This window comes from Mustela nigripes, chromosome 1 (genome assembly GCF_022355385.1).
Source record: "Mustela nigripes isolate SB6536 chromosome 1, MUSNIG.SB6536, whole genome shotgun sequence".
Lineage (NCBI taxonomy): Eukaryota > Metazoa > Chordata > Mammalia > Carnivora > Mustelidae > Mustela > Mustela nigripes.
Window position 1 is genome coordinate 204010557 of NC_081557.1, and position 24589 is coordinate 204035145.

General features: G+C 41.5%; 1 protein-coding gene across 9 annotated transcripts in view; it reads left to right on the forward strand.

The window, feature by feature from the left end:
• The window catches only part of ADD1 (adducin 1), an 82491-nt gene that overhangs the window by 1176 nt on the left and 56726 nt on the right, over positions 1–24589 (forward strand). The gene's annotated exons all lie outside the window — the stretch shown is intronic.

A 24589-nucleotide genomic window follows, 5' to 3' on the forward strand; every position in this document is an offset into this window, starting at 1 on the left:
AACATTGTAAAATCTCGACATAGCCCTAGATTGTGACTGTGGGAGAAAACTGGAAGAGTAAAGATTTTTTTAAAGGAAGTGAATGGTTTTGACAGTCAGAACTGCTTTTCAGAATTTTGATGTGGTTTACAGCAGGACAGCTGGTATGGTTTATTTTACTGCTTGTCACTATGTTTAGATTTTAGTCAAAGAGGCTTACTGAATACTATGGATCTAAATTCTATCCAGTTTCCATGTGATGGGATTGTTTTCTTTCTAAAATATAATTTATACAGCTGATCATTTTCCCCTTTAAGTCTTTGACATTACCTGATACTGATAAGGTTTTGTTTAGTGTTCAACCTTGTGTTACTAATTTTACCCTAAAAGCTCTTTCTTTTTTTTTTTCTTTTTTTTTTTTTTTAAAGATTATTTATTTATTTATTTGACACAGAGAGAGCGAGAGATCACAAGTAGGCAGAGAGGCAGGCAGAGAGAGAGGAGGAAGCAGGCTTCCTGCTGAGCAGAGAGCCCGATGCGGGGCTGGATCCCAGGATCCTGGGATCATGACCTGAGCCGAAGGCAGAGGCTTTAACCCGCTGAGCCACCCAGGTGCCCCTAAAAGCTCTTTCTTTAGATGGTTATTGGTTTCCAGTTAGTTCTTTCAAGTAGTCCTTGTATTGTCAGAAAAGTAAGTAATTTGAAATACTTTAAAAGATAGTTTAAGGGGCATCTGGGCAGCTCAGTTGGTTAAGCATCTGCCTTCGATTCAGGTCATGATCCTAGGGTTCTGGGATCCATCCCATCGCAGTCCTGCTCAGCGGGGAGCCTGCTTCTCCCTCTCTCTGCCTGCTGCTCCCTCTGCTTCTGTGCTGTCTCTCTCTGTCAAATGAAGAAATAAATATTTCTTTAAAGGTTTTTTTTTTTTTTTTTTTTTTTAAGATTTTATTTATTTATTTGTAAGAGAGAGTGAGAGCGAGCACAGGCAGACAGAGTGGAAGGCAGAGTCAGAGGGAGAAGCAGGCTCCCTGCGGAGCAAGGAGCCCGATGTGGGACTCGATCCCAGGACGCTGGGACCATGACCTGAGCCGAAGGCAGCTGCTTAACCAACTGAGCCACCCAGGCGTCCCTTCTTTAAAGGTTTTATTTATTTATTTGACACAGAGAGAGACAGAGAGTGAACACAAGGAGGAGCAGAGGGGAGAAGGAGAAGGAGGCTCTCCGCTAAGCAGGGAGCCCGACATGGGGCTCAATTCCAGCACCCTGGGATCATGACCCCAGCTGAAGGCAGCTGCTTAATGACTGAGCCACCTAAGCACCCTGAAGAAATAAAATCTTAAAAGAGAAAAAAAAAGATACTTTAAAAGAGATTGTAAAAAAAATAATCACATATCCAACCAACGTTAAAATTTACCTTGTCTTAATTTTTAAGTTTGACAATAAAAATATTTCTATTATGTGATACTTAGACTCCAGATTGATTTATTTTACATGTTAAATTGTTCTCAGGTATATGTACAGAGAATGGTGTAAGAAGTCCCTGTTTACCCTCATCCAGCTTCAACAGTTGTTAACTCACAGCTGGTTTTCATCTGTATTCCCCAAACCCAGATTTCATGTCCTTTTAACTTGAATATTTCGGCATGTATAATTACATACATTTTTTTTTAAAAGATAAACACAAATACCACTATCACAAAAATGAATAATTTCTTATTACCTTCAAATGTCCAACCAATGTTAACATTTTCTTGATTGTGTCAGTTTTTTTTTTTTTTTTTAAAGATTTTATTTATTTATTTGTCAGAGAGAGAGCGAGCGAGAGCGAGCATAGGCAGACAGAGTGGAAGGCAGAGTCAGAGGGAGAAGCAGGCTCCCTGCGGAGCAAGGAGCCCGATGTGGGACTCGATCCCAGGACGCTGGGATCATGACCTGAGCCGAAGGCAGCTGCTTAACCAACTGAGCCACTCAGGCGTCCCAGTTTTTTTTTTTTTTAATAACCGTTGAATCAGGATCCAAATTCTCTTTATGCATTGTGATTTGTTTTAATCTATAGGTTCCCCTCCATCTTTTGTCTTTCCTTGTAATTTATTTGTTGATGAAACTCCGTGATTTGTTCTGTGGAATTACGGTCTGGATTTTATTCTGTATGGTGCTTAAACTACACAGAAATGACTGTGCACTGGTAGATAAATCTAAAGGTGTGATCAGATTCAGAATTGATTTATTTTTAGCAAAAAGACTTCATAGGTTGGTGGGCAGATAATGGTTAGTAGTGTTTCTTCTTATAAGCGACTCTTGATGCCCAATGCCTAAAGCCCTTATTTATTTATTTAATATATAGAAAGCGCACAAGCGAAGAGGGGCAGAGGGAGGAGGAGAGAGCATCTCCATCAGTCTCCACAATCAATGTGAAGCCCAGTGAGGGGCTTGATCCCATGATTTGGAGATCACGACCTGAGCTGAAATTGAGTTTTTTTTTTTTTTTTTTTAAGATTATTTATTTATTTATTCGACAGAGAAAGATCACAAGTAGGCAGAGAGGCAGGCAGAGAGAGAGGAGGAAGCAGGCTCCCTGCTGAGCAGAGAGCCCGATGCGGGACTCGATCCCAGGACCCTGAGATCATGACCCGAGCCGAAGGCAGCGGCTTAACCCACTGAGCCACCCAGGTGCCCCTTGAGTTGGTTTTTAATTAACCATCTAAGCCACCCAGGTGCCTCAGAGTCATTATTTTATTAGGCTTTGGAAACTGTTGATATCTTAATTCTGTAACTTCATTTGTTAGATGGAATGCTTCTATATAAAGAGAAATGTCTTGGGATGCCTGGGTGGCTCATTTGGTTGGGATGCTCTTGGTTTCTGCTTAGGTCGTGCTGTTGGTGTCCTGGGATGGAGCCCTGAGTCAGGGTCTGTGCTCGGTGGGGAGTCTGCTGGAGATTCTCTCAGTCTCCCACAGCCCCTCCCCTTACTTTCTCTGTCTCTCTTTCTCTCTCTGAAAAAAAAAAAAAAAAGATAAAAAAAAAAGAGAGAGAAATGCCCCCTCCATAATTTGGTTATCCTGAATTTTAACTTTTTTGGGAAAAGTAGGGTAACTGCTTAATTCCTCTCCAGTAGGTTGCTAATTCTCAAAATGAGTCGAGATCTTCTGAAAGTAGCCAGTGAGTTGTGTTATGTGTTTGTGTCATTGTGAACTCATGAATTTAAACACATTTGATACGGTTCAGTCCATTGTAGGTATTACCCTTATTGATGCTGAGATTGTCTGATCTTTGTCCAATAGGAATCTGTTTAGTTTGCCTCCTAAATCCTTTTTTTTTTTTTTTAAAGATTCTATTTATTTATTTGACAGAGAGAGAGATCACAAGGAGTCAGAGAGACAAGTAGAGAGAGAGGAGGAAGCAGGCTCCCTGCTGAGCAGAGAGTCCGACGTGGGGCTTGATCCCAGGACCCCGGGACCAAGATCTGAGCCAAAGGCAGAGGCTTTAACCCACTGAGCCACCCAGGCGTCCCTGGCTATAAGATTTTAACTACTCTAGATATCTCATATAATTGGAACCATGTGGTGTTTGTCCTTTTGTGGCTAGCTCATTTGCAAAATGTCCTCAAAGTTCATCCATGTTGTAGCAGGTGTCAGAATGTTCTTCCTTTTGAAGACTTAATAATACGCCATTACATAGATACAGCACATAACTGCTTTTTAGTGAATACTAGTGTAAAAATTTTATTCACTAAAGGCATTTTTTTTCCTTATCCTATGAACTGATGAGAATTTTCTGGTACATTTTAAGTTATCAGACAGGAAGGAAATACATCATGTAGGTGTGATGTCATACTCAGAAATTCTATTGAGAAGATTCCAGCCTTCTATATTACATAGTGGTTGACATCTGCCAGTATTAAAGACTTAAATTTTGCATTTTTTTCTTTTTTGAAATAGCTGCCATTTCAGCCCCTTAACTACAGCAATACTGTTTTGGGTTGGTTTCAGCAGTATCATTTCTCAGATAAAATTGTCTAACTCATTGACACAGAGAGTCCACTATTAATCAGTTTGTTAACATTACATTTTAGTAATCTGTTTTTTCTCGTGTTACCCATGGTTCTCTCGCCCGTTATCTATGTACGTACGTGTTTACTGAACTCAAGATATTTAAACTTTAAAGACTGAATTACTAGACCTATAGAGCCTAAGTGTGTGAACAACTGCCTGAAGTCATAGTTATTAATGCTGTTTTGCCAACATCAGTTTTGTCAGTTCTCTCCTCATAATACATCCTGAATCAGTCCTCCTGTCCCATATCCCTGTCACCACCTGGGACCCAGCAGCCATCACAACTCCCTTGAACTGGCACAGCAGGCTCCAGCTGGTTTCCTTGTCTTTTTTTTTTTTTTTTTTAAGATTTTATTTATTTATTTGACAGAAATCACAAGCAGATGGAGAGGCAGGCAGAGAGAGAGAGAGGGAAGCAGGCTCTCCGCCGAGCAGAGAGCCCCATGCGAGACTCGATCCCAGGACTCCGAGATCATGACCCGAGCCGAAGGCAGCGGCTTAACCCACTGAGCCACCCAGGCGCCCCTGGTTTCCTTGTCTTTCTAACCCGTTCTCTATCTTTCAGCTAGGGTGATTTACATAGAATATAAATTAGAATGTGTTCTGTCTTGCTTAAAACCCTTCAAAGACTGATAAAAGTGGTCGCCTGTAGGGACAGGGATCTTTGTGGCTAGGGTATAAGGATGGGAGGGAGAATTACTTTTCATTGTAGAAGCTTATATATCTTTGGATATATATTTTAGTTCATGTAGTTGCGTTATGTACTCAGAATAAAATAAGTAATCTTACAAAAACCCAGGGACTCCCCCCCCCCCTTTTTTTTAAGATTTTACTTATTTATTTGACAGACAGAGATCACAAGCAGGCAGAGAGGCAAGGCAGAGAGAGGGGAGGGGGAATCAGGTCCCTGCTGAGCAGAGAGCACGATGCAGGGCTTGATCCTAGGACTCTGAGATCATGACCAAAGGCAGAGGCTTAATCCACTGAGCCACCCAGGTGTCCCCACTTTACTTTTCTTTGAGTAGAATTCTCCACTTTCATTCTACTTCTATCCCAGAATGAACTCTGGTATTTTATGTTTTTCCTTTAGCTTAATATAATTTCAGTGTGTTAATAGAAAGAGTTATAGGAAGTGAGAAAGACCTGGTTTTGCCTAGCTGTGTGATTCTCTATTCCAGATTAACCTTGTTTGCTGAATTCTAAAACAGGAGGAGATGTATTTCCTGCTTCACATGGCATATTTATGGGGATTAGATATAATGTAGGTGAACCTGGCCCAGAGGTTACAGTGGATTCCCTTCTCTGTCGCGCCAGCAGATACCTCATGGCTTTTGGGCATAGGATTGTAGTAAGAAAGCAGATGGACATATAGTGCATCTAATCTAACCAGATGAGAAGATGGTGGAAGAAAATGAAATGTGTGCAATTCAAAGGTGCTGTTGCCACAGGAGTTTGCTACACAGAAGCATAGACGTAAGCCAGAAAGCTTGGAGCTCCAAACCTTTGGGCAAACTCTTAATTTTTACTTTTTCAGAAGGTGTTGCTTTACTGTCTTTTTGCTGTATCATTTCCTGCAAGAATCTGCTATCATCCTAATTTTTGTTCCTTTATGTAACCTGTCCCTTTTCTCGGACTGCTTTGAAGACTTCTCCCTGTCACTGGTTTTGAGCAGTTTTATTTTGATGTGTCTGTGTGTGCATATTTCTTGTGCTTTTGGGATTCATTAAGCTTTTTTCTTGGATCTGTGGGTTTATGTGTTCATCAGATTTGGGAAAATTTTGGGCATTATTTTTCACAGTTTTTCCTATTCTTTCTCCATGTGCTGTGCTTTGAGGGCTCCAATCCCATGCGTGTTAGACCATGGAAAGTTGCCCCATAATTCACTGATGCCCCTTTATTTGATTGTCTTTTCTGTGTAGGTTTCGTTTGGATAGTTCATACTGTATCTTCACAATCACTGATTTTAGTTCTGCAGTGTTTAATCTGCCGTTAGTCTTGTTTAGTGTAATTTTTCATTTTAGATGTCCTGGCTTTCATCTTTATAAGTTCTATTTGTATCATTTTTTATACCTTCTATTTCTCTACTTAAATTTTGAAAATATGGGATGTAGTGTACCAACTGTTCTAATGACCTTGTCTGCTAATTTTAACTTCTCTTTCAGGGCTGGGGTTAGTTTTGATTGATTTATCTCCTCTGGGTTATATTTTCCTGCTCTTTGCTTGTTTGGTAATTTTTTATTGGATACCAGACATTGCAAATTTTATTTTACATTGTTGTGTTTTGAATAGTTATTTATTCCTCTAAATACTCTTGATGTTCTGTAGCATTAGCAACAGGACTTTAAATTTTTTCTTGGTGAAAAATTGGTGAATTGCAGTATTTTCTTTTTATATAAACTAAGTTCATAGCTTTCTTGAGAATCTAAAATCACTTAAAAAAGCCACTTCCCTGTGAATCCTATATATTGTTTTGTTTTTATTTTTCTCCATGCTTTGGGAAATTATTTTGGAAGTGGAAGAGGGATGTCCTTTTTTGAATTCCCTATTCTTTAAAGGTTTTCAAAACCAAATCCAAGATTTGGTTAGTAACAGAGTAAATATGCTAATACCTTAGTTTGGTCAGTGCTTACTGGCTATCACATGTCTCCTTAAAATAGGAATTTTGGGGCGCCTGGGTGGCTCAATGGGTTAAGCCTCTGCCTTCAACTCAGGTCATGATCTCAGGGTCCTGGGATTGAGCCCCACATTGGGCTCTCTGCTCAGCAGGGAGCCTATCCCCCCCCCCCCCCGCACCTACTGATCTCTCTGTCAAATAAATAAAATCTTTAAAAAAAGTAGGAATCTTAACATAGTATAACATTAAACTTTAACAGAGCTGTTTAATTGTTAATGCTTATTCTGACCCACTTGCAGGAAACGTGAGCTGGAGGGGATGAAGGGGGGAACAAGTTCAATTCGTTTTGCTCTTTGAGCTTTATTTATTCCAGAAGTACCTTTTTTTAAAAAATTATTTTAAAAGATTATTTATTTATTTATTTGACAGACAGAGCTCACAAGTAGGCAGAGAGGCTGGTAGAGAGAGGGGGGGAAGCAGGCTCCCTGCAGAGCAGAGAGCCGCATGCAGGGCTCGATCCCAGGACCCTGGGATCACGACCTGGGCCGAAGGCAGAGGCCTAACCCACTGAGCCACCCAGGCGCCCGGAAAAAAACATCTTAAATAGAGTAGGACTTGAGTCTGTAGGACACTTACCTTTTAACAATGCCTTGAGAACCCTCTCTGCTGGGATAAAATAACAACAGTAATCTTTAAAAAATGTTACTTTGCAAGCATATTTTCCATTCTATAACTTTATTAACTTGTCTATCACAAGTAGGCAGAGAAGTAGGCAGAGAGAGGAGGAAGCCAACTCCCTGCTGAGCAGAGAGTCCGATGCTGTTGCTGCTGCTGCCGGGCTTGATCCCAGGACCCTGGGATCATGACCTGAGCTGAAGGCAGAGGCTTTAACCCACTGAGCCATCCGGGTGCCCCCCACTCTTGGAAACTTCTATTCTAGAATGAGAGAGAATAAATGCTATGTTAAGTAGTAGTAAGTGCTGTGAAGATGGGAGGCATGAGGAAATAGAGAATGATGGCAGCAGAATCTATTTTAGATGGAGAACTGGGTTTACGGAGGAGGAGACGTTTGATCAGAGATCAAATCTGTTTGCATCTGGGAGCAGGTGTGTTTGGGCAGTGGAAGTAGAGCTCCATCTTACTGGTTTCTTGTTGTCCGTTGATGGCGGATACTAAAGGGGCGAGGCCACACGGGCTAGGTTTCTGGAAAAGAAGCCCATGTGGTCTGTGAGCTAGATAGAGGAGGATTCAGAGCTGCACATGGTGAGTGCTGTTGCCCTGTGTGTGCCTAGTGACAGACACTGGGCAGTGTAGTTATGAAACGGATTTTTTTTTTTTTTTGAGCCCATCTGATAACAGCAACAGTAAAATTTTTAATGTTATTATTATAATAGTATTAGGATTATGTAATTATTAAATTATAACAGTGGCCACAGGTAATTTTTATTGCTCCCTGTGTGGGAAGTATTTTTTGAATTTGCTGCTGAGGAAGCTGTTGCATAACTTGTGGGAGAGTACAGTCAGAACACTGGTTTGCACATACACCTCTTTTAAGAAATAGTTACACAGAGGAGTGCCTGACGGCTCTTGGGGTTATGAGTTCAAGGCCCATATTGGGCATAGAGCTCATTAAAAAAGAAAAAAAAAGCCACAAGAAACAAGTTGAAGAGAATTTAGTAACTGTAGGAAAAAAGTTATAAATAATGATCATTGATCATACTTCCCCTTAATACATCTTGGAGAAAGTTCAGTATCAGCACCCAGAAACCTGTTTTGTTCTCCTCAGCAGGCACCCTCGATGGGTGTTCGTTTCTAGAATTTTACTGTTAGGGACTGTTTGAGTGAGTATTCTTCCATCCCGGTCTTCAGGCACTGTGATGTATACTTGTAGGTCTCTTCTGGGTAGTGAATTGCCTGGGTGGAAGGATGTTTGCACTTTAGTTTGCATAGCTGTTTCCAAATTACCCTCTTGAGGAGTTATAACAATTTATACTCCCATCAGCTGTAAGAGTTCCCGAAATAAGGAAGGATTTGCATGTACTGTGGAAGTAAGAGTGGTGCTTGTCTTACACCATTATTGTAAGGTACCTGATAAGCTGTCAGTAAACGGCGGTTATTATATTACTGTTACAATTATGAACCTTTTTCTGAACTTTATTACGAAAAATATTGTGAGTCTAAGAACTGTTTCAGGAGGTTGGGAAAGAGAAATTACACAATTGGCCTAGCAATGTGTGCCCCCCAGGTAACTGTCACCTGTGTCGGAACAGATTCATCCTGCATCAAGCCCCAGAGCCCCTGAGCCTCTGGAGGCTGATGTCAGGGAATGGAGCTGTGGGTGCATGCAGGCTTGTGCTGGTCCCTGGCTGCTCACAGGGACGTTTGTTCCGCATGTGCTTTCTCATACCTGGAGTGGCAGCTTTGCTATTTGCTTGGGAAGGCCATCCCTTGAGAGCGACCTTGAAGATGTCCTGTCCTGAGCACTTTGCTCTTCCCTTCTCTTACTTTGAAAGGCTTGATGTTGGTTTGCCTTATAAAGTGACTTAGAATGACTTAAGGAGGTCTTTACCTAAAAAATAGGAGTTTTCTCATCTGCTTGCTCTTGCTTGAAATTCCTTGGCAGAGCAGACGAAGTGGTACTGCCAAGGTTTTAGGTATGAGGGAGGGAGGGAATAAAGGCACTTTACTGCCCCAAGGCTCTGGTTTCTCCATCACAATGTGAAGCAGTTTTAAGATACAAAGCAGAGAATGTTATGAAAGCACTTTGAAAATACAAATGCATTTATTTGTTTATTTGAGAGAAAGAGAGACCCCAGGAGCAGGAAGAGGGACCGAGGGAGGGAGAGCAGCAAAGGGAGAGGAAAAGGGAGAAGCAGGTATCTGTTGAGCAGAGTCCTATGAGAAGCTTGATCCCAGGACTCAATCCCAGGACTCTGGTATCATGACCTGAGCCAAAGCAGATGATGAACTGACTAAGCCACCCAGGTGCCCCAAATAAATCTTACAAAAAAAAAGAAAAGAAAATGCAAATGCCAGATAACAGCATCTGTCCACACAGAAACTGGTATGTGAATGTTCATGGCAGCATTCTTCTTAATAGCCTGAAAGTGGAAAGAACCCACTATCAGGTTGAATAAGAGACGTGATGTGTCCATGCGGTGGAGCCTTATTGGGCAACAGTAAGAATGAGGTGTTGATACATGCTGCACATGCTAAGAACTCTTATGCTAAGAAGGAAGCCAGGGAAAGGAGGAAGAGGGAAGAGTGGAAATGGGGAGTGCCTGCTAGTGTGCCTGGGATTTCTTCTTGGGTGTTGAAAATGTTACAGAATTAGATCTTGATGCTGGTTGCACATCTCCATGAATAAGTGAAAAACCACTGAACTGTATACTTCAATTGGGTGAATTTTTATGGTATGTGAACATATCTCAGTATGACTGCAGACATGCTAGTGCAGCATTGGGGACTTTAGTCTCCCTGAAGGGAGTCCATTGTCAGCTGTTGTATTAGTGCTGGGTGTTAGGAATATGGTGTCAGGATGCAAGTCCAATTTTGCCGCAGAGTCTGTGGTCCTGGATCAAGTTAGTGAAATTCTTCGAACTCCTATTCTCATCCATAGAGTAGGCGTAGTAACAGTAACAATCTTACCTAACCCAGAGCCTTGTGGAGCCAGTGAGACAACATTTGACCACTTGTGGCACACAGGTGTGCTGTCCGTGTGCATGTTCCCTTTCTTTCTCTTTTCCCAGTGTATGGACTGGTGAGAAGGGGACACTATTGGGGAAAGGCTCACAAGGGCAATGGAAAGCCCTGTGTACTAGCTCCCCCCACTATTTTTTTTTTAATAAGTCAAAGCTCTATGCAGAGAGATTTGTCATGTACAGCTGCACATGTTTGCAGCTTAGCAAGAACTTTGTGATTAACCATGCTTTCCAAGATTTAAGAATATTGTAGTTAACGGCCAACCTTGCTCCCAGATGATACCATTAATCAAGCTGTTGCATAGAGCTTCAGGCAGGCAAGGAGGAGTTAGAAATGGGGCTCAAGTCTCGTGGAATGCGCTCCCTTCAGGACTGACTGTTTCAGGAGGAAGGGATATGACATGCATCCCTCCATCTTTAGGGAACTAGAGGGCCCCACCATCCAGATAATGCTGTCTCAGTTTGTTCTGAACATTGTCTCCAGGGGCTGAAGCACAGTGTACTTTGACAGCATAAACCCCAGGAATGTAGCTGACCTAGGGTGTTTGGAACATTTAGTGTTTTCTGTTTACTGCCTCAGGTGTCTGACAGATGGATTGTTTTGGAAAGCAGGGGTTTTCTTCAGGGGAAGGAAGCATTTTTTTTCCAGCTTTTACTCAAACGATGGAACTATGAATTTTCTTTGTCTCTGGTTTCTTTTTTTTTTCAAAGATTTTATTTATTTGTCAGAGAGAGTGAGCGAGAGCTAGCACAGGCAGACAGAGTGGAAGGCAGAGTCAGACGGAGAAGCAGGCTCCCTGCGGAGCAAGGAGCCCGATATGGGACTCGATCCCAGGACGCTGGGATCATGACTTGAGCCGAAGGCAGCTGCTTAACCAACTGAGCCACCCAGGCGTCCCTGTCTCTGGTTTCTAAGTGATACTAGGATTTAGGAGACTTACTCATTGAACTTTTATTTACTTTTTTTTTTTTTAAGATTTTATTTATTTATTTGACAGACAGAGACTACAAGTAGGCAGAGACAGGCAGAGAGAGAGGAGGAAGCAGGCTCCCCACTGAGCAGAGAGCCTGAAGTGGGGCTGGATCACAGGATCCTGGGATCATGACTTGAGCCGAAGGCAGAGGCTTCCCAGGCGCCCCCTAATTGAACTTTTATTTATTATTTTTTTTAATTTTTATTTTTTTTTCCTAATTGAACTTTTAGAAAAGCCTTCAGTGTAGCAGGATTTGTACTGAACATTCAGGAATCAAAGATAATAAGAACAGAAGTCCCACTTCAAGGCTCAGGGCTCTTCAGGTCAGACGGAGTGCAGGGTGAGCCCACGAGGCTGGCAGTCCAGGCTCTCCTGTTAGGGTCTTTGGGAGGGACTTGAGGTAGATGCCTGTTAGGGCTGTTCATGTCATTGATTGAGATGTTTCATGTCACTCACCCATGGTTACTTTTTAAATTTTTTAAAATACTCATTTATTTTAGAGAGACAGAGGGAACATGAGAAGGAGGTGCAGAGGGAGAGGGAGAATCCCAAGTAGACTCCTCACCCAGCACAGACCTGGGGCTCTTTGTGAGATCAGCCTGAGCCGAAACCCCTTAAACCATTGCACTACCCAGGTGCTCCAACCACAGTTACTTTTATCATTCATATCTTAGAAAAAATCAACCTAGCATTTCTGTTTTAAAGTATATTTTAGGAGTGCCCAGCTGGCTCAGTTGGAAGAGCATGTAACTCTTGATCTCAGGGTCATGAGTTCAAGCCCCATGTTGGGTGTAGAGATTACTCAAACAAACAAATAAGTAAATAAACTATATTTTAATTTTTTCTGGTGGATAATTTCTGTTTTTGTTGCTTCATAATGTACTAGGATGAAGTAGAATTTTCATGAAAACTGCACATTTTCATGACTACAGCTATGGAAGCCTGCCGGTATCTTTTTCATGAAACAAGTTATTAGTATGTTGTTTTGGCTTTTGAGGCCATTGACCCCAGATTTCACTGTGCTGTGAAAAAAGCTATGACATCATCTTTATAATCAAGGCTGCATGTTGTTTGCTAGAGTAAATACATGAATTACAATTTGAGATTGATGCACATACTTTTTTTTCCCCTGAAAGGACATATGGTTTGTGCTTCTAAACTCAGGTAATTAGCACATTCTTAGCTGTACCTATAATCTGACTCTCAAGAGTTGATTTACAGATTAGAAAATAAATATGTATAAAGCCTAGTGGGGATTATGGATTGCTAAATAGTGTGAAATTTATTCTTTTTCTAACTTCCTAGAAGTTGGTCACTTCTCTTTTTCTTTTTCAGTTTTTTTTTTTTTTTTTTTTAATTTATTTGACACACAGAGAGAGATCCGGGAGTAAGCAGAGAGGCAGGCAGAGAGAGAGGGGGAAGCAGGCTTCCCTCTGAGCAGAGAGCCTGATGTGGGACTCGATCCCAGGACTCTGAGATCATGACCTGAGCCAAATGCAGAGGCTTAACCCACTGAGCCACCCAGGCACCCATTGGTCACTTTTCTTATAGTGTTTTGAGTCTCTGTTTTTTTCTAAAAGTAGCTCTTTAGTGAAGCCAATGGTTTTCAATGCATTATCTTTTCATTATGTAAGTGTGTTTAAAATTTCCTAATGATTTCTTCTTCGATCTGTAAGGTATGCTTTTTTGGGCACCTGGGTGACTCAGTGGGTTGGATATCTGACTCTTGGTTTCAGCTCATGTCATGATCTTGGGGTCGTGGGATGAAGTCCCATGTTGGGCTCTGTGCTGGGTGTGGAGCCTCCTTGGGATTCCTTCCCTCTCTCTCTCTAAAAAAAGAAAATGTGCCTTTAAATTTTTAAATATATGTATGTATTTGCGTATAAATGTGTATGTATATATAATGTGTATATAACATTTTAAATTTCTGTTATTCATTTGTTTTAATTGCACTGTGACCAGAGAAATCGTTTATATGCTACTGATTCTCTGGAATTTGCTGAGATTTTAAAAATTTCCACCCAGGGGTGCCTAGGTGGCTCAGTCAGTTAAGCATCTGACTTTGGATTGGGTCATGATCCCACGGTCCTGAGATAGATTCCCACGTCAGGCTCCCTGCTCCACGGGGAGTCTGCTTCTTCCTCTGCCCTTCTCCCAACTCATTCTCTCAATCTCTCTTGCTCGCATGCTCTCTCAAATAAATAAATAAAATCTTTAAAAAAAATTAAAAAAATTTTGGGAAACCCGAGTGGCTCAGTCAATTAAGCATCTGCCCTTGGCTCAGGTCATGATCCCAGGGTCCTGGAATCGAGTCCTGCATTGGGCTCCCTGCTCAGTGGGGATCCTGCTTTTCCCTCTCCCTCTGCATGCTACTCCCTCTGCTTGTGCTCTCTCTCCATCAAATAAATAAATAAAAATCTTTAAAAAAAATTAAAAATTTCCACCCAGATATGAGGTGATTATTTATACATGTTTTTTGTATTCTAGAGAAGAGTATATATTCTTTGTTTTTAGAAAACAGGGAGTTGCAAGGTTCTGTATACTTATGAAGATGTAACTTGTTGATTGTTCTTATTTTCTATTTACTGTTTACGAATCTTTGACTGCTTTGCCTACTAGTAATTGAGCAGTGCTTTAGTTTCTCTTTATGATAACCAATTTATCAGTTTCTGTCTGAGTTCCAGCAATTTTTGCTTCATTTGTCTTGAGACCATTTTATAAAACATATATATATTAAAAAAATTTTTTTTAAAAGATTTTATTTATCCATCTGACAGACAGAGATCACAAGTAGGCAGAGAGGCAGGCAGAGAGAGAGGAAGAAGCAGGCTCCGAGCAGAGAGCCCGATGCTGGGCTTGATCCCAGGACCCTGGGATCATGACCTGAGCTGAAGGCAGTGGCTTTAACCCACTGAGCCACCCAGGTGCCCCTATATATATTTTTAATCTTCCTGTTGTAGTAGGCTTTTTATCATTAAGTAGTGGCTTTTCCATCCCAAATAAATGCTTTTATTTTCCAAGGTCTTTTGTTTTATATTAACATAGAAACCCCACCTTTCTTGTGGTTGGTATTTGCCTGGTATATCTATTTTCATCCATTTACTTGCGTACTTTTGTATTCTGTTCTTATGTTTTATTGATATATTAAATTTTGGGGTGGATGCTGTAATCAATTGCCTCAAACTTGGTGCCATAACAATAAAGTATTCTCTTACAGTTTTGGAGGCCAGAAGTCCAAAATCTGTATGACTGAGCTGACATCATGGTGATGGCTCTGGAGGTTCTTAGAGGAGAATTTGCCCCTTGGCTCTTCTGCCTTCTTATAGCTGCCAGCATTGTTTGGCAGTGGCCACCTCTCTGCAGTCCCTGTGTTCCTGGTCGTACTGCTCTCTGATGAATGTGTAGTCAGATTTCCCTCTTCCTTCTTATTGGCAATTGCATTTAGGTAATCCAGGTAGCCCAGGATAATCTCATCACCCCAAATCTTTAATTACATTAGCAAAGTCTTTGCCATGTAAAGTAACATTTACAGGCTCCTAGGGTTAGAACTAATATCTCTAATGACCATTATTCAGCATACCATACTGGTTATAATTTCTGTCTTTTAACTGGCATTATATTTATTGTGATTCTGATAAATTTGTACCTTTTATATAATTTTGCATTTTCTTTCTTTTTTTTTCTTTTCAAGATTTTATTTATTTGAGAGAGAATGAGTTGTGGGGAGGGACAAAAGGAGAGGGAGACAAGTAGACTCTGTGCAGAGCAGGGAGTCGGATGCAGGGCTTGATCCCAGCACCCTGAGATCATGACCTAAGCTTGAGATAGATGCTTAACTGACTGTGCCACCCAGTTGCCCCTTTATTTTGTTTTCTATTTGTCTTTTTTCCTTTCATGGTTGCCTTTTTATTTATTTAGTTAAAAATTTATATTTTTTAAAGATTTAGTTTTTTTATTTGAGACAGAGAGAGCATAAGCAGGGAGATAGGCAGAGGGAGAGTGAGAAGCAGACTCCCTACTGAGCTGTGGGCTGGACATGAGGCTCCATCCCAGGACCTGGGGATCATGACCTGAGCCGAAAGCAGACACTTAACTGACTGAGCCACCCAGGCTCCCTTACCTTTTAATTTTTTTTTAGAGATTTTATTTGTTTATTAGAGAGAGCCAGAATGAGCAGGGGGAGGAACAGAGGGAGAGGGAAAAGAAGACTCCCTGCTGATGAGTGGATCCCGTGACCTTGAGATCATGACCTGAGCGGAAATCAAGAATCAGATGCTCAACCCATTGAGCCACCTAGGTGCCCACACGCTTGTTTTTTTAAACAACTAAGTTTTCTTTCTTATTTTATGTTCTCCCCTCTTTTGGTTTGGAAATTACATACTGTTTTGTTCTATTTTAGTGGTTGCCCTTGAATTTTACCCTGCATATATGTGACAAAGTCCTAAATTAATACGGTCTTCTTTCACCAAACAAAACAAGAACACTGAAGCACTTCAATTCCAGCTAAACTCAACTATTAAGTTATGTGCTACTGTTGTTCAGTATTTTAGTCCAGCCTTTTTTAAACTCATAAATTGGACATCATCATCCCTATACAAAATACATTTTTAGATTTTTTTCCTCCCCATTTAGCAGTTTCTTGAATCACAGTCCTTATGACATTTCTAATTTTTCTTCCTAGGATCACTTTTCTTCTTTAGCAATTCCTTTTCTGCAGGTATGTAGGTGGTACCTTTGTTTTTGTTCATCTGAAGTGACTTTATTTTGCACACATTCTCAAAAGATAGTTTTGGGGTAGAAATCCAGATTGCCAGTTATTTCCTTTTAGCATTTTGAAGAAACACTATTTCTCTTTTGTTATTTCTGTTACATGTTTGTCAGCACCTAATTATTACGCTTTTGTAGATGCTCTTTGTTTATTCTTGCCTTTGCTATGCTATAGATTCATTACTGTGTCTACAAGATGTGTATTTCTCTTTATTTGTGGATTCATGTCTTTCAGTTAGATAAAGTTGTTAGCCATTCTCTCCTTGGATATTATATTGACTCTGACTCTTCATTCTTTTTGTTGTTGTTGTGTAGTTTTTATTTCATAATCATAAACTTAACTCTACAATCCAGCTGCTTGGAGGGGAGTAAGGAAAGCATGGAACCCATAAGACTGCAGTGAGAGCACAGAGATTATAGGTTATTTCAAGCAGATGGGGGTGAAGGGGGGTGTTCTCCTGAGCTGCAGGAGGAGTGGTCTGGTAGTAAAGATAAGACACAAGTCAAATTTATTACGTTTGTCCATAGTCAGTAGTGGTGGTCTTGCTGTTCCTGGACCCAAAGCACTCCGTGGCCTCCACAATATTCCTGCTCTCTCTCACCTTGCGAAAGACTGCATGCTTCCCATCTGGCCACTTGGTCTTGGCAGTGCAGACAAAAAACTGGGAACCATTTGGGTTGGGGCCATTTGCCATGGACAAGATCCTAGGACTTGTGTGTTTCGGGATGAAATTCTCATCATCAAATTTCTCCCCTAGTTGGACTGGCCGCCAGTGCCATTATGGCATGTGAAGTCACCACCCTGGCACAGAAATCCTGGAATAATCCTATGAAAGCAGGAACCTTCATAGCCACATCCTTTCTCCCCAGTGCACAGAGCATGAAAGTTCTCCACTGTGTTTGGAACTTTGTCTGCAAATAGCTCCAGAGAGATGCAGCTGAAGTGCTTGCCTTTTGTTGAGATGTCAAAGACTATGGTGGGGCTGACAGTGGCTGGTGATGCGGGGAGGCTCTGGGGCAGTGGCGTCAGCAGACTCTTCATTGTTCTTTATTATTTTGGCCTGTAACTCCAGTGAACGTGTAGTGGACTTTCTTATTCTATCTATTTTGGCATGGTTTGTACCTCCTTATCTCCCTGTGCTGGTCTCTGGGGAATTTTTTCAAATCTGTCTTTTAATTTACTTCTTCCTCTTCATCTGTGTCAAAGCTCCTATTAATTCATTAGTTGATTTGTAAAGTATTTTTTAAAGTTTTTAAAAAAGATTTTATTTTATTTATTTTTAAAATTTTATTTATTTATTATTTATTTGAGGGAGAGAGGGCACACGCACCATGCAGGAGACAGCATGAACAGGAGAGAGGGAGAGGCAGACTCCTCTCTGAGCAGGTAGCCCAAGGCTTGGATCTCTAGCATCATGACCCCAGCCACAGGCATATGCTTAATTGACTGAGCCATCCAGGTGCCCCAAGATTTTCTTTTTCTTTTTTCTTTTTCTTTTTTTTTTTTTGACAGACAGATCACAAGTAGGCAGAGTCAGGCAGAGAGAGGGAAGCAGGCTCTCTGCTGAACAGAGAGCCCGATGCGGGGCTGGATGCCAGGACCCTGGGATCATGACCTGAGCCGAAGGCAGAAGCTTTAACCACTGAGCCACCCAGGTGCCCCAAGATTTTATTTTTCATGTAATCTCTACACCCAAGGTGGGCCTTGAACTTAACCCTGAGATCAGGAGTCACATGCTCCACCAGCTGAGCCAGCCAAGTGCCCTGTAAATAACTTTTTCAACATTTTATATCTGTAAGTTCTGTTTGGTTTCTTTTTCAGCTCTGCTCATTTTTTATAATCTCTGAGGCTTGTCATATTGTGGTTAATTTATTTTTTAAACATTTCAGGGGCACCTGGTGGCTCAGTGGGTTGGGCCTCTGCCTTTGGCTTGGGTCATGATCTCAGGGTCCTGGAATCAAGCCCCGAATTGGGATCTCTGCTTGGTGGGGAGCCTGCTTCCCCCTCTCTCTCTCGGCCTGCCTCTCTGCCTACAAGTGATCTCTCCCTCTCTTTGTCAAATAAATAAATAATCTAAAAAAAAAACCCTATTTCATACATAGTTATTCTATGTTCTGTATTATAATCCTAGTATCTGAAGCCTTTGAGGGCCTAAGTATATGGTTTATTATTTCTGATGACTGTCCCTCATGAAGATTGTTTTTGGGTTTGTGAAATTTTTACTAAGACCTTCTATTTGGTTGATTTTAACTTGGGGAAAAACCTGAGGATCAACGTTAAGGTTGTTTTTCCTGAAAGGATTGTATTTACTTTTACTGTGAGCGAGGGTCACTGATCACCTGAGACCATTTCCACCCTCTTGAGAGTTCCAGCTGATTGCCTCTGTTTTTGCCTCCAGCAGTGCTCATTTTTGGTATTTGACCTCTGCTAATGTTACCTGTTGTGAGTGGTTCCCATTTGGAGTTAACTAGTTTCATTGCCGTGGTTTGGGGCCGTTTTTGTTTAGCCCTTGGAGGTTTCATGTATTTCTTACACACAAATAACATTGGTTTTTATGGCAAATCTTATGGAGTGGTAGGGCCTCTCAAATATTTGCCTTACTTGATCTCCAAGTGGTGTTTATTTATAATGGAAATAGTGGTCATGTGTTGTTTCAAAACTTAGGAGAAGTATATTCAATATGAGTGATTCTAATGTGCACAGTTTGAGGGTCCGTGGAGTGAGTGAGATGTGTTGATGTTCTTGGTAGAGGAAAGAACCAGCTCTAGCTTAGCCAGCATGTGAACCTTTGGTGATCAAGTCATTACTTTGCTCAGTTTCATCATCTATTTTATCATCTATAAAATAACTATATGACCTTTTTAAAAAATTTATTTATTTATTTGACAGAGAGAGAGATCACAAGAGTGGGAAGCAAGCTGAGCTGAGCAGAGAGCCCTTGGAGGGGCTCGATCCCAGGACTCTGGGATCGTGACCTGAGCCTGAGGCAGAGGCTTTAACCCACTAAGCCACCCAGGTGCCCCAAGATTTGTTTATTTTTAGAGAGAGAGTGTGTACGCAAGCACAAAGCCAGAGGGACAGAGAGAGAGGGAGACTCTCAAGCAGACTCCACACTGAGCTCATACAACTGGATCTCATGACCCTGAGATCGCCACCTGAGTCAAAAAATCAAGAGTCTGACGCTTAACTGACTGTGCCACCGAGGTGTCCCCTTATTATATTAGTTTAATAAGCATTATTTAAGATCTGTGTTCAGAGTACTGTGTTTGAAATGTCAGAAGATAAGCATTGTAATTGCTCCAGACTTCAGTAAGCTTGCAGTCTAGCAGTTGTTTAACAGGGACAATACAGGGGCACCTGGGGACTCAGTCATTTGAGGATCCTGTTCTTGATTTCCTTCTAGGTTGTGATCGCAGGGTTGTGGGATTGAGCCCTGTGTCGGGCTCCCTGCTCAGGGGTCAGTCTGCTTGGGATTCTCTTTCTCTCCCTCTGCCTCTCCCTGTATCCCCCCTTCTCCCTACCCCTACACACCCTCTCTCTCTTAGTTAAATCTTTTTTAAAAAATGGGCAATACAGAGCAGTGATGCCATCTGTTAGAGGAACCTCTAGTAAGTAGTGCTGCTGTGTGTCTCTGTGCACATATTAAGGAGGACAGTTAATTAGTGCCATCATAGAATGTTCTGCCAGTGTCCTTTTTTAAGAGATTCAGTCATCTTTAAAGGTGCTGCTTATGATAATAGTTACCATTTATTATGGTTCCTTAATTTATTGCTTACTGTGTACCAAGCACTATACAAAACACTTGACATAAGTTAACTCATTTACTCTTAAATCAAGAAAGTAGATAATGTTACCATTCTCATTTTACAGATGAAGAAACTAAAATATACATAGAGAGAGATGAAGTGTGCCTAAGGATATGTAGCTAGTAAGTGATGACCTGGGACCAGAACGCAGGTGATCTGACCCTGGGGTCTAAACTCTAATGTGGCTTGAACATGTTTATTATAATCAGTTAACACTGGGAGGCTAATGGAATTTTGTTGAAGACCCAAGCCAGATTCATTCTTTCCTTCTTTCCCTCCCCCTCTCCGCTTCCTTCCCTCCCTTCCCTTCTTTTAAAGATTTTATTTATTTATTTGTCAGAGAGACAGAGAGAGAGAGAGAGCACGCGTGAGAGAGCACGCATGCGTGAGAGTGATCGTGAGCACACAAGCAGGGGGAACAGCAGGCAGAGGGAGAAGCAGGCTCCCGGCTGACCTGGATGAGCTAGGAGCCCATTGCCAGTCTCAATCCCAGGACCCTGGGATGAAGACCTGAGCTGGAGGCAGACACTCAGCCTAGGCATCCCCCAAGCTAGATTATTTCTGTGCCAATCTGTATCACATGGATTTTGGAAATATAAAAAGGATAGAGTACATTAAAGTTCAAACTAAATTTGTTTAGTCAAACAGATGGTTTGGTTGGTTTATCTTCAGGCACCTCGCCCTAAATTGTTTTCAAAACCACACCCAAGTCAGTTTCATTAAGCCACACTAGAGTATTGGTTTAGGGATTGAGTTAAAGTGAGAAATTTCAGTTAACTAAAAACTACATGTGTTGATACAGGTAGAATGCAATAATTTTGTTGTTGTTGTTGTTAAAATGTAAAAAGGTAAAATAAGGTAAGTTTTATAATGAGATATTATAAATTAATAAGTTTATAATAGGATGTTATTTTTAATTAAAATAGTGTATTTTAACTTTAAGTTGGTTAAACCTAATGTTTTTGAAGTGAAATTTTCATTTATTTATTTATGTGACAGAGACACAGCTCTAGAGAGGGAACATAAGCCCAGGGAGTATGAGAGGAGAAGCAGCTTTTGGCCAAGCAAGGAGCCCGAAGTGGGGCTAGATCCCAGGGCCCTGGGATCATGACCTGAGCCAAAGGCAGATGCCCAACATCTGAGCCACCCAGGCACCCCTGAAGTGAAATTTTTAGCATGTTACTTTTATATTCCATCAGACATTAGGTAATTAAAATATTTCCTATTGACAGGGTATCTACTGTGTGTCAGACATTGTGCGAGGTATTTTACTTTTATTATTTCTATTTGCCCCAAAATCCTTGGAACGTATGACTTGAGAGGAAAATGAGGTGCAGGTCAGACTGTGTAGTTTGTGGGGAAGCAGTGAGTTGCTGCTGGCTCAAAGCTGAACCAAGCACCAGCGGGCCTGTTGGGGAGTGAAGAACCACACCTCTGTGTTTCTGGGGAGAGGCGGTTAGTGGCGATGAAGTAACTGGAAGACGTAATTCATGTAAATTAATTCCAGATGGGTTAAGGATGAATGTTTAAAACTGTAGAGACTGTGGGGAAAAGCAAAATAGAATGTTTATCAGAGCGAATTCCTGAAAACTTTCTTGGAACATTTTATGACGCGTGCCTGAGAAGGAATGAGAACTGTCTCTTGAAGAGCAGAAGATCTCAGAGGAAAAGTTTGCAGAACTAAAGATGCAAAATATTAAAATATTTGCTCATTGAAAAATAAAATTGCAGGAGGTAATAGTCTGGGGGATCAAATACGAGAAAAGTTCACTAGGTATACCACTTTTTTAATTTTTAAGAATAACTACATCAGGATTTTTTAGTAGGTAGATGGACCAGGAAAGTTGGAGATGTAAATAAACACTTGAAAACCATTTGTCCTTACCTGCTAATCAGAAATGACAAAGCAGCCACTTCTGATCTACCAGAGCAGGAAAATGTTAGTGATACCTTTGTTTCTTTCTCAGAGCATGTGAACCAGAAAGGAAGTGAAGCTTTATATTTAGTTCTAACATATTTGGGGGTTTCTTTTACTGTGTACTTGCTTTCTAGCCGCAGGCTTATCTTTTCAGCAGTTACTTTAGAGAGTATTTGCTCTTTCACTCCTTCCTTAAGCAACTGTGTTTCCAGCCCCCACCCTAGGCAAGGCCCTGCAGCTAGGATTTTCTAAAGGGGTCACATTTTCTGGGATATTTATTTGCATGTTGTAATTATTTGAGAATGCTTTGCATTTTTATTGGTTTGTTAAAACATGCTGTAATTTTTCAGAAGTGTTCTGAACTGTTGTGTGGAAATACTTTTAAAGTACAGTATGTCTTGCTTTTGGGACCTGCATAGGTCCAGTTACAAGAGTTTGAAGGTAGAAGCAAGGAGACAGGACCTAGCGGAAGATTAAGAGTCCTGTTTTGGGCAAGTTGGGTTTTTTTTTTTTTTTTTAAAGATTTTATTTATTTATTTGACAGAGAGAAATTACAAGTACACTGAGAGGCAGGCAGAGAGAGAGAGAAGGAAGCAGGCTCCCTGCTGAGCAGAGAGCCCCATGCGGGACTTGATCCCAGGACCCTGAGATCATGACCTGAGCCGAAGGCAGCGGCTTAACCCACTGAGCCACCCAGGCGCCCCAAGTTAGGTTTTTTTTGGGAAGATTTTATTTATTTATTTGACAGAGGTCACAAGTAGGCAGAGAGGCAGGCAGAGAGAGAGAGAGAGGAGGAAGCAGGCTCCCCGCAGAGCAGAGAGCCCGATTCGGTGCTGGATCCCAGGACTCTGGGATCCTGACCTGAGCTGAAGGAAGAGGCTTTAACCCACTGAGCCACACAGGTGCCCCTTGGGCAAGTTATGTTTGAGTGGACCTTTGGTATCTTTGCTTCTTTACCAAAATGTAAATGAAATATTTTAATGCTTAAAGAAAATGATAAATTTTGTTTTATCCCTCTCTCCCAGGTTGCAGCCTTCACTCTTGGCTTTGGCTTTAGCTGTCTCTTTGCCTGCAGGGGGTTTATGCCCACACCACCTGTGTTGTCACTTTCCCCAGAGCCTCCCTCCACCCTCCTATTTAGTGATGCCACTTGCCTCCCCACCTCCTTGTGTGTCTCGTCCCATACCCATAGCCCTTCTTGCTACTGATGCACTGTGTGATTTACTGATATCCCATGCTGACTGCCAGGCCCCTCTGCCAGGACCTGTCACTTACGTTTGCAGGCTAAGTGCTGAGCTTTTTATTTTTTTTAAATTATTTATTTATTTAAAAGATTTTTTTATTCATCCATTTGACAGAGAGAGATCACAAGTAGGCAGAGAAGCAGGCAGAGAGAGAGAGAGGAGGGAGCAGGCTCCCTGCTGAGCAGAGAGCCCGATGCGAGACTCGATCCCAGGACCCTGAGATCATGACCTGAGCCGAAGGCAGCGGCCCAACCCACTGAGCCACCCAGGCGCCCAGTGCTGAGCTTTTTAGATTTTGGATTGTCTCCTCTACTGCAGTAGTGTCGTGTCTTTTGAAATGGCACCGTTTTGAAAAGTAAAAACGAATGAATGTATGTAATTTGAAACATAACATAATTTTCCTTTGTTTAAATTTATTTTTTTGACCTTTTCTTGATTTATGGTTATTAAGACTTTTTCATAATTTCCCGCTTAAGGTATCATCTGGAATTTTTAAATGCTTCTGAGGTTATTTGGATATTAACATAGTGCTAGTGATATTGAGAAATAAATTATGTATGTGAGAGATTGTTTTTTAATGTATTTTTTTTTTTTAAAGATTTTATTTGTTTGACAGACAGAGATCACAAGTAGGCAGAGAGGCAGGCAGAGAGAGAGGGAGATGCAGGCTCCCCGACAAGCAGAGAGCCCGATGCGGGGCTCAATCCCAGGACCCCGAGACCATGACCTGATCCGAAGGCAGAGGCTTAACCCACTGAGCCACCCAGGCGCCCCTTTAATGTATTTTTGAAACTAGTTAGAGTTGTGAAGAGATATAAATATTCAGTTATTTGTCATAAGCAATACAAATCCTCTTGGCAAGAAGTGGTTGGGTGCTGTTGCATGCTTGTAGGCCTGGCTGGGATCCCTAGGCCACTCTTGTTGCACCTTTCAGCTCCTGGTGGCATTTATCCCTTCTCAGGGACCACCTGATATACAAACTGCCTGCTGTTCTTTTTTTTTTTTTTTTTTTTAAGATTTTATTTATTTATTTGACAAAGATCACAGTAGGCAGAGAGGCAGGCGGAGAGAGAGGGGGAAGCAGGCTCCCTCCTGAGCAGCACTATATGGGGCTCCATCCCAGGACCCTCGGATCATGACCTGAGCTGGAGGCAGAGGCTTTAACTCACTGAGCCACCCAGCACCGTCCCCCCCCCCCCTTCTTGTCTCTTACTTTCATCACTTTTTTTTTCTTTTCTTTTTTTTTTTAAGATTTTATTTATTTATTTGACAGACAGAGATCACAAGTAGGCAGAGAGGCAGGCAGAGAGAGAGAGAGAGGGAAGCAGACCTGCAGAGCAGAGAGCCCGATGCGGGGCTCGATCCCAGGACCCTGAGATCATGACCCGAGCCGAAGGCAGCAGCCCAACCCACTGAGCCACCCAGGCTCCCCTTCATCACTTTTTTTTTTATTAAAGATTTTATTTATTGATTTGACAGAGATCACAAGTAGGCAGAGAGGTGGGGGGGTTGGGAGAAGCAGGCTCCCTGCTG